The sequence below is a fragment of the Petaurus breviceps genome, unplaced genomic scaffold, assembly GCF_028583685.1.
Source record: "Petaurus breviceps papuanus isolate PSGF00001 unplaced genomic scaffold, PetGlider_PUasm1.0 126, whole genome shotgun sequence".
In the NCBI taxonomy this organism is placed as follows: Eukaryota; Metazoa; Chordata; class Mammalia; order Diprotodontia; family Petauridae; genus Petaurus; species Petaurus breviceps.
The window spans coordinates 35475850-35491645 of NW_027185655.1; the positions used below are offsets into that span (position 1 = coordinate 35475850).

A 15796-nucleotide genomic window follows, 5' to 3' on the forward strand; every position below is an offset into this window, starting at 1 on the left:
GATTCCCAAGCCCAAGCTCTCTTTGTCCACCGTTCTATTACCACATTTTGAGAAGGTTTGGTTAACCAGACTTGATCCCAAGGAGGGTGGCCATGCCAGTCAAAAACTGAGTTGAAGGACTTGTACACGTGTATGTAGCATGGCAAAGAGTAGATTTAAGAGGAAACTTGATAGCTCTTTGCAAATGCGTCTGCAAATACTTGAAAGGCTGTCAAGTGAAAGAAAGATTAGCCTTGTTCTTCTTGAAGCTAGAGGGAAGAGATAAGAACAATGGATGAATCTGAAGAGTCAGATTTTATCTTGATGCAAGAAAAGTCTGCCTGATGTTAAAAGCTGCTCCCAAGAGTAATGGGCTGTCTCAGGAGGGACTGGGCTCCCTTTCACTAGAGGTGAGCGCTTCTCAAAGATGTTGTAGACCATAGATTCTTAACTTTTTTTTTCAACCATGGACCCATTTTTCAATCCGTTCTCAGAAGGATTTTAAAAGCAAAAAATAAAATAGGATTACTAAGGAAACCAGTTTTGTTGAAACAGAGATGTATTTTTTTTCTCATCCAAGTTTACGAACCCATAATAATCTGTACATGGACCAAGTTAAGAAATCCCTGTTGTAGAGGAAGGCTCCTGTTCAAGTCTGCATTGAACTAGAAGACCACAAAAGCCCCCTTTGATTCTGAGAGTCTATTGAAGAATGTACATTGATGATCATGTATGCACATCATGATAGCTAGTCCTTCCTTTGATCTAGAATGATGGTGTCAAACTCAAGTAGAAATGGGGGCCATAAAACCACATCTAAAGTTTTTGCAGGCTGCACAATGGTCTATGATATTTTTATTTATTTTATTCAATATTTCCCAATTACATTTTCATCTGATTAAGACTGCATTTAGAAGTAAGGAGGCTACTTCACGTCAGACACATTTGATGAGAACATAACCCTAAAGCTGACTCCTTCAGCAGAGGCAGCTAGGTGATATGATGGGCAGAGTGCTGGACCTGGGCTCAGGAAGATCTGAGTTCAAATCCTGCCTCAGACACTTCCTAACTGTGTGACCCTGGACAAATCACACAATCTCTGCCTCCATTTCCTCAACTGTAAAATGGAGGTAAGAATACCACCTACTTCCCAGGGATGTTGCGAGGATCAACTGAAATAATACATATATATATATATATAATATATATTATATTAATATATATAATATATATTAATAATATATAAAATATATATATATTTTAAATTGAAAAGAACCTTAAAGAACATGTTCCAATGTTCTATCTAATTCTTTGACCATGTTCCATCAGCATAAACTAGGAAGACTGAACCTCACATTTACCGTGGTCATCACAATTTGTAACAATATTAATGACATAATAGACCACAGTATCTTAGTGACATATCCTTACCTGGAAGGAATGTCAGAAGTCATCTGGTCCAAATACTGAGATAATATCTTCAAAAAGTTTAGCACAGTGACCAGCACATAGTAGGTGCTAAAAATGCTTGTTTTCTTCCTTTGGCCAAACTGACTTAGAATTACATGAGCTGAAAATAACTATGAAATCATGGACTGTTCAAAGTTATGGCTGTAGGAAACAAAGGGGAACAGGGAGGATGTGGGAGTGGGGCTCAACTCAGCTTCCAGAGGAAATGGGAAAATATTGACAATTGACAATTGAAAATATTATTCAGGATGAGACACTGGGTTCTTGGTTCTGACTCATAAGCATGTGTGATGTTGTAGCTCCTGCCTTTGAACAGCCAAGGTCCTTTCAACAATGGCCAATGTTTGACTCTACAAAATTGGGACACAAGGAATAAAAATCGTAATATTTCATTATTTGTAGAGATTTATGGTTTTGTCAATGTGCCTACTTCCTCCACTGAAATAGGTTAAAAGCCCTTCATGCTTTAATATATTAATATTATATATTTGCAAATATAATATTAATATATAATATATTTTAAAATTACTTTTAATTAATTTTAAGTTATATACTTAAAATATATATATAATATATTTAATATCTTAGCAAGTTTATAGGTCCAAAAAGAAAGAAAAAAGCATCAACTGCCAGAAATGAACCTCTCTGAACTTTACTAGACTGGTGCCCGGATAATGACTGATGAACAGCCTGTTAGCTAGGTCCATATTAGAGACTAAAGCTGATGCTTCATTGACTTCACCTTTGAGAATTCAGTGTCACCTCTAAGCCAAGGGGAAGAGAAGAATTTTAGGATTAAAAAAAATCAACACAAACTGAAAATAGGAATATGATGGTATTTTTCTTAATCTCACTTGTTGCAGGGCTGTCCAATACAAATAGGAAAGTAAATCCACTCTGGTAATCATACACTGAAGACAAGGCAGGCTCATTTGTTACTACAGAGACACACACTGGTCACATTTAACCTATCAGGCTTAAAGTCCATGAAACTGACAGTTTTGTATGTGTTGAAAGTGGCCTTCAGTATGTCCTCACTTCTGTTCCTATAAAATACCCTTCCAAGTTTACCGTCTATCACTGCCCTTCGCATGCTTTGGATTGCAGCTTAACTGACCTTCAGTTCACTATTGCTCATATACAACGTTCCATCTCATTTCACCATCCTGTTGTACAGCATCTCTGTCCCACATCTGAAATGCCCTCCCCTCTCATATCTGCCTAGTAGAATCCCTAGCTTTTTTCAAAGCTCAGCTCCAGTATTATTTCCTATAGAAGACTCTTATGATCCTTCAAGTTGCTAGTGCCTCCCCTGACCCTCGCCACCAAAATTCTTTTTGCTTTTTCATTTTGGGGTGCCTCTTACTTTCTCTCAATAGAATATAAGGTCCTCAAGGGAAGGGACTGTTTTATTTTTGTTTTTGTTATAATCTGGGCACTAGCATAGAGCTAGGCACAGAATATGAATAAATGAATGTAAATGCATTTAAGTCCTACTACGTGCAAAGCATTTTCTAAATGCTAGAGATACAAATAAAAAGAGTTAAAATGTCTCTTCTCCCAAAAAGCTTACATTTTAAGAGGGGTACACGACACATATATTAGACTTTGGCAGCAAGTTAGATGGAATCTCACAGTCCTTAGGGTACAGAGGCAAAGTGGATGAATATGCATTTTCTTTAACATCATCTCCACTAAAACAAAACATAACAAAAAATCAAACACAACCCACATTTATATCTGATATTGAACTGTTTGATGGAACCAAGGCCTTTGGTAGTAAGAACTCTTCTCCCCTTCCCCATATCTCCAGTAGCTGTACCAAAGAGTAACTAACAATTATATCAACTAAATAAGCCTTTGTTCAATTTAAGACTTCTTTTGGTGGGATTAATGAAAGGTCTTCAACAAAGGAGTACAGGGAGAGCCAAGTCAAGGCTTCTGTCCACATTCTAGAGCAGGGAAAACTATCAATTTTCTTCAGAAAAAGAGCTGAAGGTCAAATGGACTCCAGCAATAACAAAATGGAGCTCATCATCTTTCATCTTAAATAAAATGTGGGCTTTCCTTTCAGCTTACAACCTCAGCCAATCATTCTCACTCAACTATTTCATTCCAATGTGTTCTTGGATAAGTCTTCAATCTCTCCTGGTTTCCATTTCCTCATCTGTAAAATAAGCGACTTGGACTGGATGGCCTTCCAGTTCTATGACTCTTCTCCTTCTGACTCCTAACATTTCTTGGACCAGCCCCTCTTCTCGTTCTGGTTTACACCATCACTACCTTAATTCAGATTTCATTACCTCTTACTTGAACTACTACAATAGTCTCCTAATGATTCTTTCTTCCTTCAGTCTCTCTTCTCTCTCCAATGCTTCCTTCACATAGTGATCACAATAATATTCTTTATCAACTCCCTATTCTACTCTCAGTATTAACTCTTTTAAACCTTTTCATATCCTTAAATCTCCCATGACTCCCCTTCCCTCAACATTCTCAGCTGAGAATCTTGACTCAGCTTACAGAAAAAATTGGGAACATTCACTGAATGCTCTTCCTCTTCCCTCTGACTCATCTTATCACTGAGGCACCTTCTGCCACTATTTCCTCCTATGCCCCTGTCTCACATTAAGAGGTGGCCGTTCTCCATACCAAGGCTAATCCCTCTACCTGCACAAGTGATTCCATTTAATTGGTTACATCCACTCTTACTTCAGTCTCTCCCTCTCTACTGGTTTATTCCCTACAGTTTACAAACATGCCCATTTCTCCCCTATTCGCAAAAGATCCTCACTTGTTCCTTCTGTCCGAGCTAACTATTGTTCTATATTGTTGCCGCAGACAGACTGAGACCTGGGGAAGACCTTAACTTAAAAGATCAAGGTCTCTCTCACTGCATCTGGGGCCACCTACAGTCATCCTGATCTGTGACTCTGCACAGCCCTGACTCACTTAAATCCACATACAGGTCAATACATCACCATTCTGATGTCACTGGTCCTCTTTGAGAATGAAGGACTAACAACAATAATATTTCTAATGCATAGTTAGGACCATTTTACTCCCCGGCTCAAAAATCTGCAATGGTTTCCTGTTGCCTAGGTTAAAATACAACCTAATTAACTTATCATTCAAAATCTTCCAAAATTTGGTTCTAATCTATCTTTACAGTTTTTTATTCACATAATTTTTCCTTCACATACTCTATAATCTGGCCAAATTGGAATTCTCCACCCTTGTTCCAAACTTTCCCATCTCTATGAATTTGTATGGCTCACCTACCATACCTGGAGTGTATTTTCTTCTGTATGAGACCTTCTCTTCCTTCAAGGTCCAGCTCAAGTGGACTTCTTCCATAAAGAGCTCTCTCCCCCCTTAAATGTCCCCATCACATCATTCCTTGTGTGTTGCACTCACCTATGCACAAGTGGAATCCTGTTTTATAGGTCACTTAAAGACAAAGAGTATGCCATTTTCATTTTTTAAATTCCATTGAACCTTGCACACATCGGTCAATAGACTTATACAGATTACTCCCACTAGCTATTATCCCATGTCTTGCCTCCTCTTCTCAGTCGAACTCCTTGTAAAAAACTCATCTACACTGAGTACCTTCACTTCCTTTCCTTCATATTCACTTCTAAACTCTGCAACTTGGCTTCCAACCTCATCATTCAAATGAAACTGCCCTTTCCAACATGACCAATTTTCTCTTGATTTCCAAATTTCTAACCTTCCCTGTCTTCTCATACTTTACTCCATGTATTCAATGACCCAAAGGCATTCCTTGCTGAATGCCATACAAGACACTCCACCTCCTGACTGTGGGTATTTTCCTTGGTTCTCCCATGTGCCTAGAATGCCTTCTTTTCTCCCCTCTTCCCCTTGGCTTCCTGAAATCTCACCCAAGATCCTGCCTTAGGCAAGAGCCTTTCTGTAATTCCAGTGCCTTTCCTCTGAGGTAATTTCCAATTTATCCTGCATATAATTTGTGCACAGATGTTTGCTGTCTTCTCCATTAGACTGAGATCCTTTAGGGTAGGGACTAGTTTTTCCTTTCTTTGTATCTCCACAGTACCTAGCACATAGTAGGTGTTTAATAAATGCTTGCTAACTTGACTTGAAATCTTCTTCTCGAGCCTTTTCTCAAGGTTATTAGTTTCTTCTTAAACTCAGTTGGATTACCGTTTCCTCTTGGATATTTTCTTCTCTCTAGGTTTTTCTGACAATGCTTTCTTCTAGTTTTCTTTCTACCCCCTCCTCAGTCTCTTTTCCCGGATCTTCATCTAGGTCATGCCCACAAATTGTGGGTGTCTCCCACAAAGCTCTTAACTGGACCCTTTTCTCTTTCCCTTCTATGATATCTCACTTGGCGACAACAGCACCCATGGGTTCAATCGTCATTTCTATGCAAATTCTCACATTTATATATTCATCCCTAATATTTCTCTTGAGCTTCAACCTTGCATCACCAACTATCTTTTGGATTGTCATCTTGAAACGGATGCCTCATAGGCATCTCAAACTCAAAATGTCAAAACACAACTGTTTAGCTTTTCCTCAAAACCCTACTATCTTTCCAAGATACTACACCATCCTCCCGTTCACCCACAATCTCAACTTTTGGGTCATCCTCAGGTTCATTCACATTTCTAATCTTTTGCCAATCTTTCCATTTTTACTTTGCCAACATCTCTCATATACATTCTCTCCCTTTTCTCCATTTACATGACCACCACCCTAGTACAGTAAAAATGCACCAACTCTCACCTGGATAATTACATTAGCTTCCTAATTTGTCTTACCCCATTCCAATCCATTTTCCACTAAACCACCAAAGTGATTTTTGTTGCCTCCTTCCTCAATAAACTTCCCTATTACCTCCAGGATCAAATAGAAACTCCTCTATTTGGCATTTATAGCTCTTTCCAGCTTGGGCTCTTCCTCCTTTTCCAGCATTACAGTTTATTCCCCTCCACCATCTCGCTACATTGTTATTCCTCAAACACAACACTCCCTCTCTCACCTGCATACCTGGGAACGTTCTCCTTCCACACTTTCTGCTGCTTTCTTGGCTTCCTTAAAGACTCAAATTCCATAACACCCTCAAAAGCCTTTTCCTGGTTTCCCTACTTGTTGTCACCTCTATTAGAATGTGAGATCCTTTAAAGTCAGGAATGTTCCTAACCCCAGTGGCTTAGAAAACATTTCCTAAAGGCTTGTTAACTAACCTGTTAGCATCAGCATAAGGCTGTATCAGCTAGGGACTAACACACCACTCACTGGATGGCTGTCCATATATAGTTTGCTTTTGACCATTATATTATATAGAGAAATTTTATTATTATATTATCTTTCTGTATATTTATATATAATATAATGCATATTGTATTACATTACATTATATATTACATATAGTATATATGGTATAGCATAGCATAGCATAGTATAGTATAGTATGGAAGTTTACACAAAATTCTATCAAAGCCCAGGCTGAGAAAATCAGGTTGAATTTTTAGCATAAGAAAATAGCATTACTGATTGCATGCCATATTGGGGAGAATGAAAGGGAAGGAGGAGAAGAAAATTTAAAACTCAAAAGCTTGTGAAGCTGAATGTTGTAAACTAAAAATGAATAAATAAATTAAAAAAAAAATAACATCAGTAATAATGCAATTAAAGGCACCATAAATAGAGAACTAACCTCTCGGGTCATCAAGACCTAGGTTCAAATCTTGCCTCTTGATGCCTACAAGTCTCTTAGACCTAAGTTGTAGAACAGAGGTTGATCTGCTTTGGTATAGGGAGATTCTTATGGAAATAAAGTCATAGGTCTGGTAAAAAAAAATGCAATATATAGGAAGAAAGATGTTCCCTTTACAATGATCATTTCAGTTAATAACATGAACATTTATGTGACTGTATAAAGTATGTTTCTTTCAAAAAACTTGAAATCATTTTTTTCTACTAAAAACCTTCACTAATTATCTATAGGGGAGGGTAGTCTAAATAAGTGAAAATGCAGAATTCTAGACTACCTTTAATGATAGCAGCTGAATCTGTTTATTACTTTAAGGCCTGGAAAGCATGTTCCATCCAATTTTACAGGTATCTTCACAGCAACCCCTGGAGATAAGCAACTATAGGTAGCATGAATCCCATTCTGCAAATGATAGCTGAAGCACAAAGCTGGAAATGTTGGTTGGCATAAGATTGTACAAGTTGAGCCTGTGTTTTATTCTATAGACAGCAGGAAACCCCTAGCAGGGATGGGGAACCAGTGGCTTCAAGACCACATGTGGCCTTCTAGGTCTTTGGGTGCAACTTTTGATCGAGTCCAAGTTTTACAGAACAAATACTTTTATGAAGGGGAATTGTTCTGGGAAGTTTGGATTCAGTCAAAGGGTTGTAGTTGAGGACCTAGAGGACAGGTTTCTTACCCCCTGTAGAATTTTTGAGGAAGGCATATTCAAAGCTGGACATTAGAAATTTTATAGGAGCAGCTGTGTAGAGGGTGGATTAGAGAGTGAGGAGACAGTGTTTAGCCCAGTTCTTGGCACACAGTCTTAATAAATGCTTGCTGATTGACTGAGTAGACTCTGTGTAGTAGAGATAGAGAAAGGAGTAAGGCGGCTTTTGCAACAATCCAAATGAAAAGTTTGATAAAGATCTGAACTAGGCTGGTGAGAAATGTGTCTATAGAGGTAGAATGGGAAGTGTTGAAGGTGACTATGGTTCTGAGAAGTTGGGACAATGGAAGTACTGTCAACTAAAAGAGGGAAATTAGGATAAGGAACTAATTTAAGGATGAATGAAGACGACTTTCATTTTGATCATATTGACTTTGTTGTTGTCTGTCCTTTGTTCTCAAAGAGGACCATGGCATCAGGAACGTGATGCCATGATGTGTAAGTGAATTGGATTTAAGTGAGGAAGAGTTGTGCAAAGTCACCAGCCTCACTTTCTTCTCCAGAGCCATCTGGGTCCAGCAACAGTATATAGATCAGGATGACTGGAGATGGCCTCCATGTGGACTTTGGGGTACTGGCCAGACATTCAGGTGGAGATATCCAGTAGACGTTAAGTGTCTGCCAGCTTTATTGACATAGAAGGCTCTCCAGTGAAGAGACCCCAGTGCAGATTGGCAACTCTTCTGAAAGTTATAGTCTTGGAAAATTTCTCTGGGGAGTGAAAGGTTAAGTGATCTGCCCAGGCCATCCATCGTGTTTCAGGGTGGGGCTTAAACCCTTGGACTTCATAGCTCAAAGAGTCCACTGCTCCACATTGCTTAACACCCATGTCTCCTGAGATTTCATAGGTTGAAATTAACTAATCAAAATTTTAATAGTTGCTAATAAAGTTTATTAGTTGCATTTGTGTTCAATGTTAAGTTAATAATAAAACATTTTTTTTAAAAAAGAGATTGCTGTTTACCTTCAAGATGCATTTTGGGAGGTTAGGACCATTTATGTTTTTTAAAACAATTACACGCTAAAATCTTTAAAAACAAATGTGCACACTATTCTCAGCTCCCCAAAATGTTATTCATACTTTCAATTTGTTTTACTTGTTTAATTTTGTTTGACACTTAAAGCTCTCTACAACATTTCATTTCAACTGCTGTCATGGAGAGGAGGAAATGGAATGTCATTTAAATTTCTCTCTCTCTTTCACACATACACACAAACACACACATACACAAATTAATGTCCACGTATCCATTGTTCTAGAGCAGAATTTCTCAAAGTGTGGTCCAGAGACATCTGATGGGGTGTCCACTGGTCAAAATTATTTAATACTAAGATATTTTAATTTTAAAGGTGGAAAATATGTAAAGGTTTAAATAGATTGTGAGCTCCTTGAGGGCAAGGGCTATCTTTTGCCTTTTTTTTTTAATGCCCAGTACTTAGCACAGTCTCTGATACATAGTAGGCACTTAATAAATGCTTATTGACCAATTGATTATAACCCCATATAAACAAAACTTCTTTGGAATGGTGGTCTTCAATAATTTTTAAGGGCACAAAGGGGTTTCAAGACCAAAAAGTTTGAGAACTATATATTATAGTCTTAGAAAACAAGGCTGGATTCCTACCATTCGAAAAAAAAATTAACAACACACAGTATTTACTATATAGGCTTTCTTGAGATGATAAGTTATTATATATATTCTGAACTCTCTCCTATGTTCTACTGTGCACATGACATGTTTTTTTTCTGTTCTTATTTTATATATAAGTTCAATATATAAGTTTATAATGTTTCTTTTTCTTTTCCTATTATGTATTTTATTTTATTTAGTTTTTCCTATTTTAGTATTTGTCTAAACTTAAAAAATTAAAAAAACAAGATTTGACCTTTAACCATGTGGATTCTTGTGCCAGGATGAGTTTTAATAGCCCAAGGGTCATTTCCTTAGGATTTAGGTATCTGTTTCTTACAGGGTCTCTTTGCCCCCAATCCCCATTACTTCAAATACATTAGCTGCTCAGATAAATAGACATCTCAAATGTCAAAGCTGATAATAAGCAGATGATAGGTGTAAAACAAGGGAATTTAAAAAATCTTGCCACAATTGACCATAGTAGTAAAATTCATCAAACTGAAAGATACAGGTTGGATTCAAAGATTTGGAAGCGAGATAATTTAAGCAATGTCTATAGTCCCTTCCACTTCTCATAATCCTTGATTCTGACTCCATAATAAAGTCAGTGGTGTGTTAATGAAATATTTATTAAAGGATATAAAAGGGAATGAGTCTCCATTGTAACTATATTCTCAGGTCAGCATTGATGAATTCATTAAAAAAAAAAGGCACTTTACAAACACAGAATCAAAACGAAAACTCAAATTGTGTACCAAATAGAAATAATTTGGCAATGAATGATGCTTCTCTCTAAGAAGCAAGAATAAGTTATCAGTCAGAATTCAAGGATAATGGTGATGATGAGAATAATAGTTAGCAAAGTACTTTCCTTATGTTGACTCATTTGATCCTCAGGACAACCCTGGGAAGTAGGTGCTATTATTATACTCATGTTATGAATGAGGAAAACACTCATTATCAAAAGTGAGGTTTTATCCAGTGAGTTTGAATGCCTTCTTTGATACTACCACAACTATTTAATTTTCATTAAAAATTAATTAAACATTATTTAATTAAAAAAGATATGAACCAGACTTAATATTTCATTGGTATACCGAACTCCTAAGTAGGGAAACTTCCTCTACCAATGCAAATCAATTCTATCATTTCTATTCTTAGAAAGCCATCTGAATGACTGAGATAACTAATTCTTCTTTGGTTCTTGACTCTGAAGTCAAATCCGTCTACTATTTCCACATTGAAAAATTACCTTAAACAAAAGCAAAATTAAAAACCAGGCCAAGTTCTGTCTTTTTAAGTTGGGTTAATATGATTAGCCTCCTTAGTCTAAGAAAGTGATTTATATAAGGTAACTAAGTGAATAAAGGGTATATATCCTGTGCTTTACTTTGTGTCTTATTTTGAGATTACCCAATTTTCTGGGGCATTATCACTTCCCACCAGGTTTCAGTTTGGTTGCAGTCAATTTGTGATTACTCATTCTGATGGGAGGATAGTGAAAACCTGGATAACTTAAAAATAGAAACAAAAATAAAACAACAACACTTAATTTTAGCAGGCATCCTCAATCTTTCTTTTTTTTTTCTACTAAGCTTTAGAAATGATACATTATTATATCACAGCCTCCAGTGAAGTCTTTTCCCTCTCCAATACCCCACTGGGGCTATGAGGTTACCTTGGGCTCTTGGAGGGTATGCCAGTGTAAACTCTGGTAGATTCTCCAAAGCTGGAAAGACTCTAAGGGTAGACCTAGCAATGAATGGAAGTTATGGCTATTTAAATGTTACTATATAGAATGTAAGTTTGTTGAGTGCAGGAACTGTTTTATTTTTGTCTTTGTATGTGGGTTTTTGGCACAAAGACGGTGTTTAACAAATGCTCATTGATTATTTGATTGCTTGTTTTAAGAGGACCAGTCTGGTGAAATTAAAAAAGTTTCATCACCAATTTGGTTTTGAGGGAGACTGTGTGTGTGGGGGAGCAGTGGGTTTTTTTTTTCTGGCCACAGAAACTTTCAAAGACTGCTGATCAGGTTGTATCGGATTAATCTGTGTTAGTGGAAGGGGTAACCACATTGATAAAACCACAGATCCTTGAAGTGCTGAATTAAGTATTTTAAAGTAAGAACTACTAGTAAGTTGCCAAATCCATTGATCCAATCTCCCCTTCCTTTCCTGTTCCATTTACCTTTTCTTGAAAGATATGGTGATATATAAGAGAGGGTGAGTGTTTACAAACAAAGGTCCAAATGAAGTGTCATGAATCTGGATATAGTTTCAACCATTTGTCATGTATGTTGTATGGGGGTGTTCATGTTCATGGTTCAGTCAAGTGGGTGAAGCAATGAACTTTGAGATCCTTTCCAGTTTGGGGATTTGGTGAATCCAGGATTCTATATAAGATGGTGAGAATCTTAGATGGAGATATCACTGCAATCCTGTAGTTTCACAAATGAAAGAGTCATTGACAAACTAGTCGTTACAATGAATTTATACTGAGAAAAGGTATATATTTGCCAGAACGCTATCCAGGATCAGGGGTCGGGGAAGAGAGGGGTGTAGTGTGCCCATAGAGGAGACATATTCTCTCTTCACAATTAACTAGTCTATAGGGAAGATGAAACCAGGAACACTGCCCTCATTAGCACCATGCTCTAGCCAACTGAGCTAACCAAAATGCTAATTAGCAAAGAAATACCCAAAAGGCAGGCAGCTGGAGAAAGGAAGAACAGAAGCAAAAGACCTAAATAATAAGTCCTTGAATAATTCAGTGTTGTCTGTACATACCATAATACCACACTGGAAACTACTTTTCATATGGGTGGGGATCTGTACACTAAGATGGAATTAAAGTACCCTAGAATCATGTTGTTGTAGTTATTATTATAACGAATAGTATCACCAATAATGATGATTTAAAGGTTTTATAGTAGGGATAATTACCAATAATGTTAGTGATATTTATAAAAGGCTTTAAATAACTGTTACAAGCTTTAAATAATCATCATAATAGAAGACAAGGTGGGAAAGTACATGGTTGAGTAGAAAGTATTTCCTTTTCTTGGTCTAGATGTATGAATTCAATAGGTATGCAGGGGTGGGGTGGCCTTCTAGGTCCTTGGGTGTGGCCTTTTGACTGAGCCCAAGTTTTATAGAACAAATCCTTTTATTAAGGGGATTTGTTCTGTGAAGTTTGGATTCAGTCAAAGGGCCACACTTGAGGACCTAGAGGGTCACATGTGTCCTCAAGCCCACAGGTTTCCCATCCCTTGTCTAAATATATGAATTCACTGAGTATAGGGTAATCCCAGTGAGGACTCTCCTTCTATTAATGCAAATCTAGAATTTAGAGTCTTAGGGCAGGGATTCTTAACCTAAGGTCTGTGTACTAGTGTGTTTTTTTTTAATTAAATATTTTGAAAACTTCATTTCAATATAATTGTCTGTCTTTGTAATCCTATGTATTTTATGTTATGCATTAAAAAAAGAAACTTTATTCTGAGAAGAGGTCCATAGGCTTCCCAGACTTCCAATAGGGTCCATGACACACAAAAAGGTTAAGATCCCTTGTCTTAGAGAGCTGCCTGGGACACTGAGACAAAAAATGATTTGCCCAGGGTCACACAGTTTGTTTGAGCCAGAGGTAAGACTTGAACTGAGGGGGTAGCTACATGGTGCAGTGAATAGAGCACTGACCATGGAGTCAGGAGGACCTGAGTTCAAATCCGGCCTCAGACACTTAACACAAAAAACTAGCTGTGTGACCTTCCCCCCTCTAAAGAGAAAAAAAAAAACGCTTGAACAGAGGTCTTCTTGACTATAAAGCTTTCTATCCATTACACACGCAACTGCCTCTCAGATTCAGGATCTAACAGTAATAATAGCTAGAATTTATATAGCATTTTAAGTTTTGCAAAGCAGGTGACAAATATAGTCTCATTTGAGCCTCACAACAATCCTGGGAGATAGGTACTTTTTTTTTTTTTTGCCTTTTGGAGGGCAATTGGGGTTAAGTAACTTGCCCAAGGTTACATGGCTAGTTGTGTGTGTGTGTGTGTGTGTGTGTGTTAAGTGTCTGAGGCCAGAACCGAACTCGGCTCCTCCTGACTCCGGGGCTGGCACTTTACTCACTGTGCCACCTAGCTGCTCCGAGATAGGTACTTTTATTATTCCTATTCTACAATGAGGAAACTGAGGCAAACAGAGGTTAAGTGATTTACCCAGGGTCATACAGCTAGTAAATGTTTGAGGCAGGATTTGAACTCAGAACTTCTTGACTCCACTATATCCACCTAGACATTTCTAGCAATAATTCACATTTTTATAGAGAGAGGGTAGTAGTAGTAGATGGGAAAAGAGCAAATGTGAATAACACAGGTGACCATTAGCCACAAACTCATGAGATGCTTATGACTGCCATGTAATTTTAGTGCTTGTCATAACCAGGAGAAAAACAAACAAGCAAAAAGGCTATGGGTAAGTAGTTAAACCAAGGAGATTACTATAGCCCCTGTCATCCATCACAAACAGGCAGTGAAATGAGGAGCTCGAATGTCACACAGAATTATAAAATTTTAGAGTGGAAAAGAACCTTAGATTTATTTCCATTCCTACCACCCCATTTTCTAGATGAGGAATCTGAGTCTTTGACACGGTGAATGATTTGGTTAAGCTCACACAGCTAATCAGAGGTAGATAAAATATTGTAACCTCCTGACAGCACAGAGCTCTTCCCACTAATCCCACACCATCAAATTTTCTAGGTTGTCCATTTTAATTAAGGACAAGGATTGAAATTAGCCAGAGTTCCTAACAAAGGACAGTCGAACACCTACAATCTGAGATTCCATCCTTAGAATGGCATGAACCCATTCAATCAGGTTTGTTTCCACTCCTGGAAGAACGAATCTAAGATGGTCAAGAGAAGATTAGAGTTAAACCTAAGCATTTAGATGTGTTTATTTTGCATAGTTCTCTGAGAACCTTAGGCACATCCCTGTTTAGAGTGCAGGAAGGGCTGGAGAGAAGGAAACCTCTAAACTTTCAGGAAATTTCATGCAAAAAACAGACCACCTCCCTGCTGAGACAACCTGAAGAACAGAGCTGATGCCCACTGTTTGCTCTAATCAAAGAATCGAGATTTTTACTTCATTTATCTTATACTATTTTGCTATACATTAGTAGAAATACAGTTAGGCATCAACTTGTAACATTGTTGGGACAGAGTTTAACTTCCCTTCGTGGCCTTAGACATATTTTGGATCAAAGATATGGACTTGGAAGTGACTTCTGAGGTCACGTAGACCTCAGCATAGCTATTTATATGCAGAAGAGGTTAAAAAATATGTTGCAGGGTTTTTCAAGTGCTAATGATACAGTTCACCAAATCATTTTATAAATGAGGAAACTGAGGCTTAGCTAAGTAAGGGAACAGGAGGATAGAGATTTGAACCCTGGACCTCTGAACTCCACAACCACATGTGATGAATTCTGTGAATGTTTCAATTCAATTCTAGAAAATAATAGGTTGGGAGCTGGGGCAGCTGGGTGGAACAGTGGACAGAATGCTGGGCCTGGAGTTAGGAATCAGGAAGACTCATCTTCATGAGTTCAAATCTGGCCTCAGACACTTACTAGCCCTGTGACCCTGAGCAAGTCACTTAAACCCTGTTTGCCTCAGTTCTTCAAATGTAAAATGGGCTGGAAAAGGAAATGGCAAACCACTCCAGCATCTCTGCCAAGAAAACCCCAGACAATCGAACACTGCTGAAATAATTTAATAACAACAACAAAATAACAATGAGGGTGCGGAAAAGAATTTTAAACCATGAAACTCTTTTAGATGTTAGTGCGCACATTTCTAAAATGAAAGAAAAATATAGTCAAGAAAAATCAAATTCGTGTTATAAATCCTCTTCTGAGCCTCCTGTTTCACTTTAACATACTTTGTACGTGCTGAGATACGCAAATACAATAGAGAGCGTTTAGGATTAAATCTGGGGTAGTCATTTCTTAGATTGTGATTTATGTTTAAGGAACTAAATAATGCTGAGAGTCCTCAGCCTCTATCTTTCTCTACCTGAAAAATAAAAAATAAAAACAACCCAAAGTTGTTGTGATTTCCCTCCCCCTCTCTCTTTTAAATAGTTTCTTTCTCATCAACTAAATAGCTCTGGCCCTGTGGCAAGCATCCGTCATTTATACATCACTTTGGGATGCAGCAAAATCATTTGCAAGATAA

General features: G+C 37.6%; 1 protein-coding gene across 9 annotated transcripts in view; it reads right to left on the minus strand.

The window, feature by feature from the left end:
- The window catches only part of LEF1 (lymphoid enhancer binding factor 1), a 171195-nt gene that overhangs the window by 45112 nt on the left and 110287 nt on the right, over positions 1-15796 (minus strand). The window lies entirely within an intron of this gene.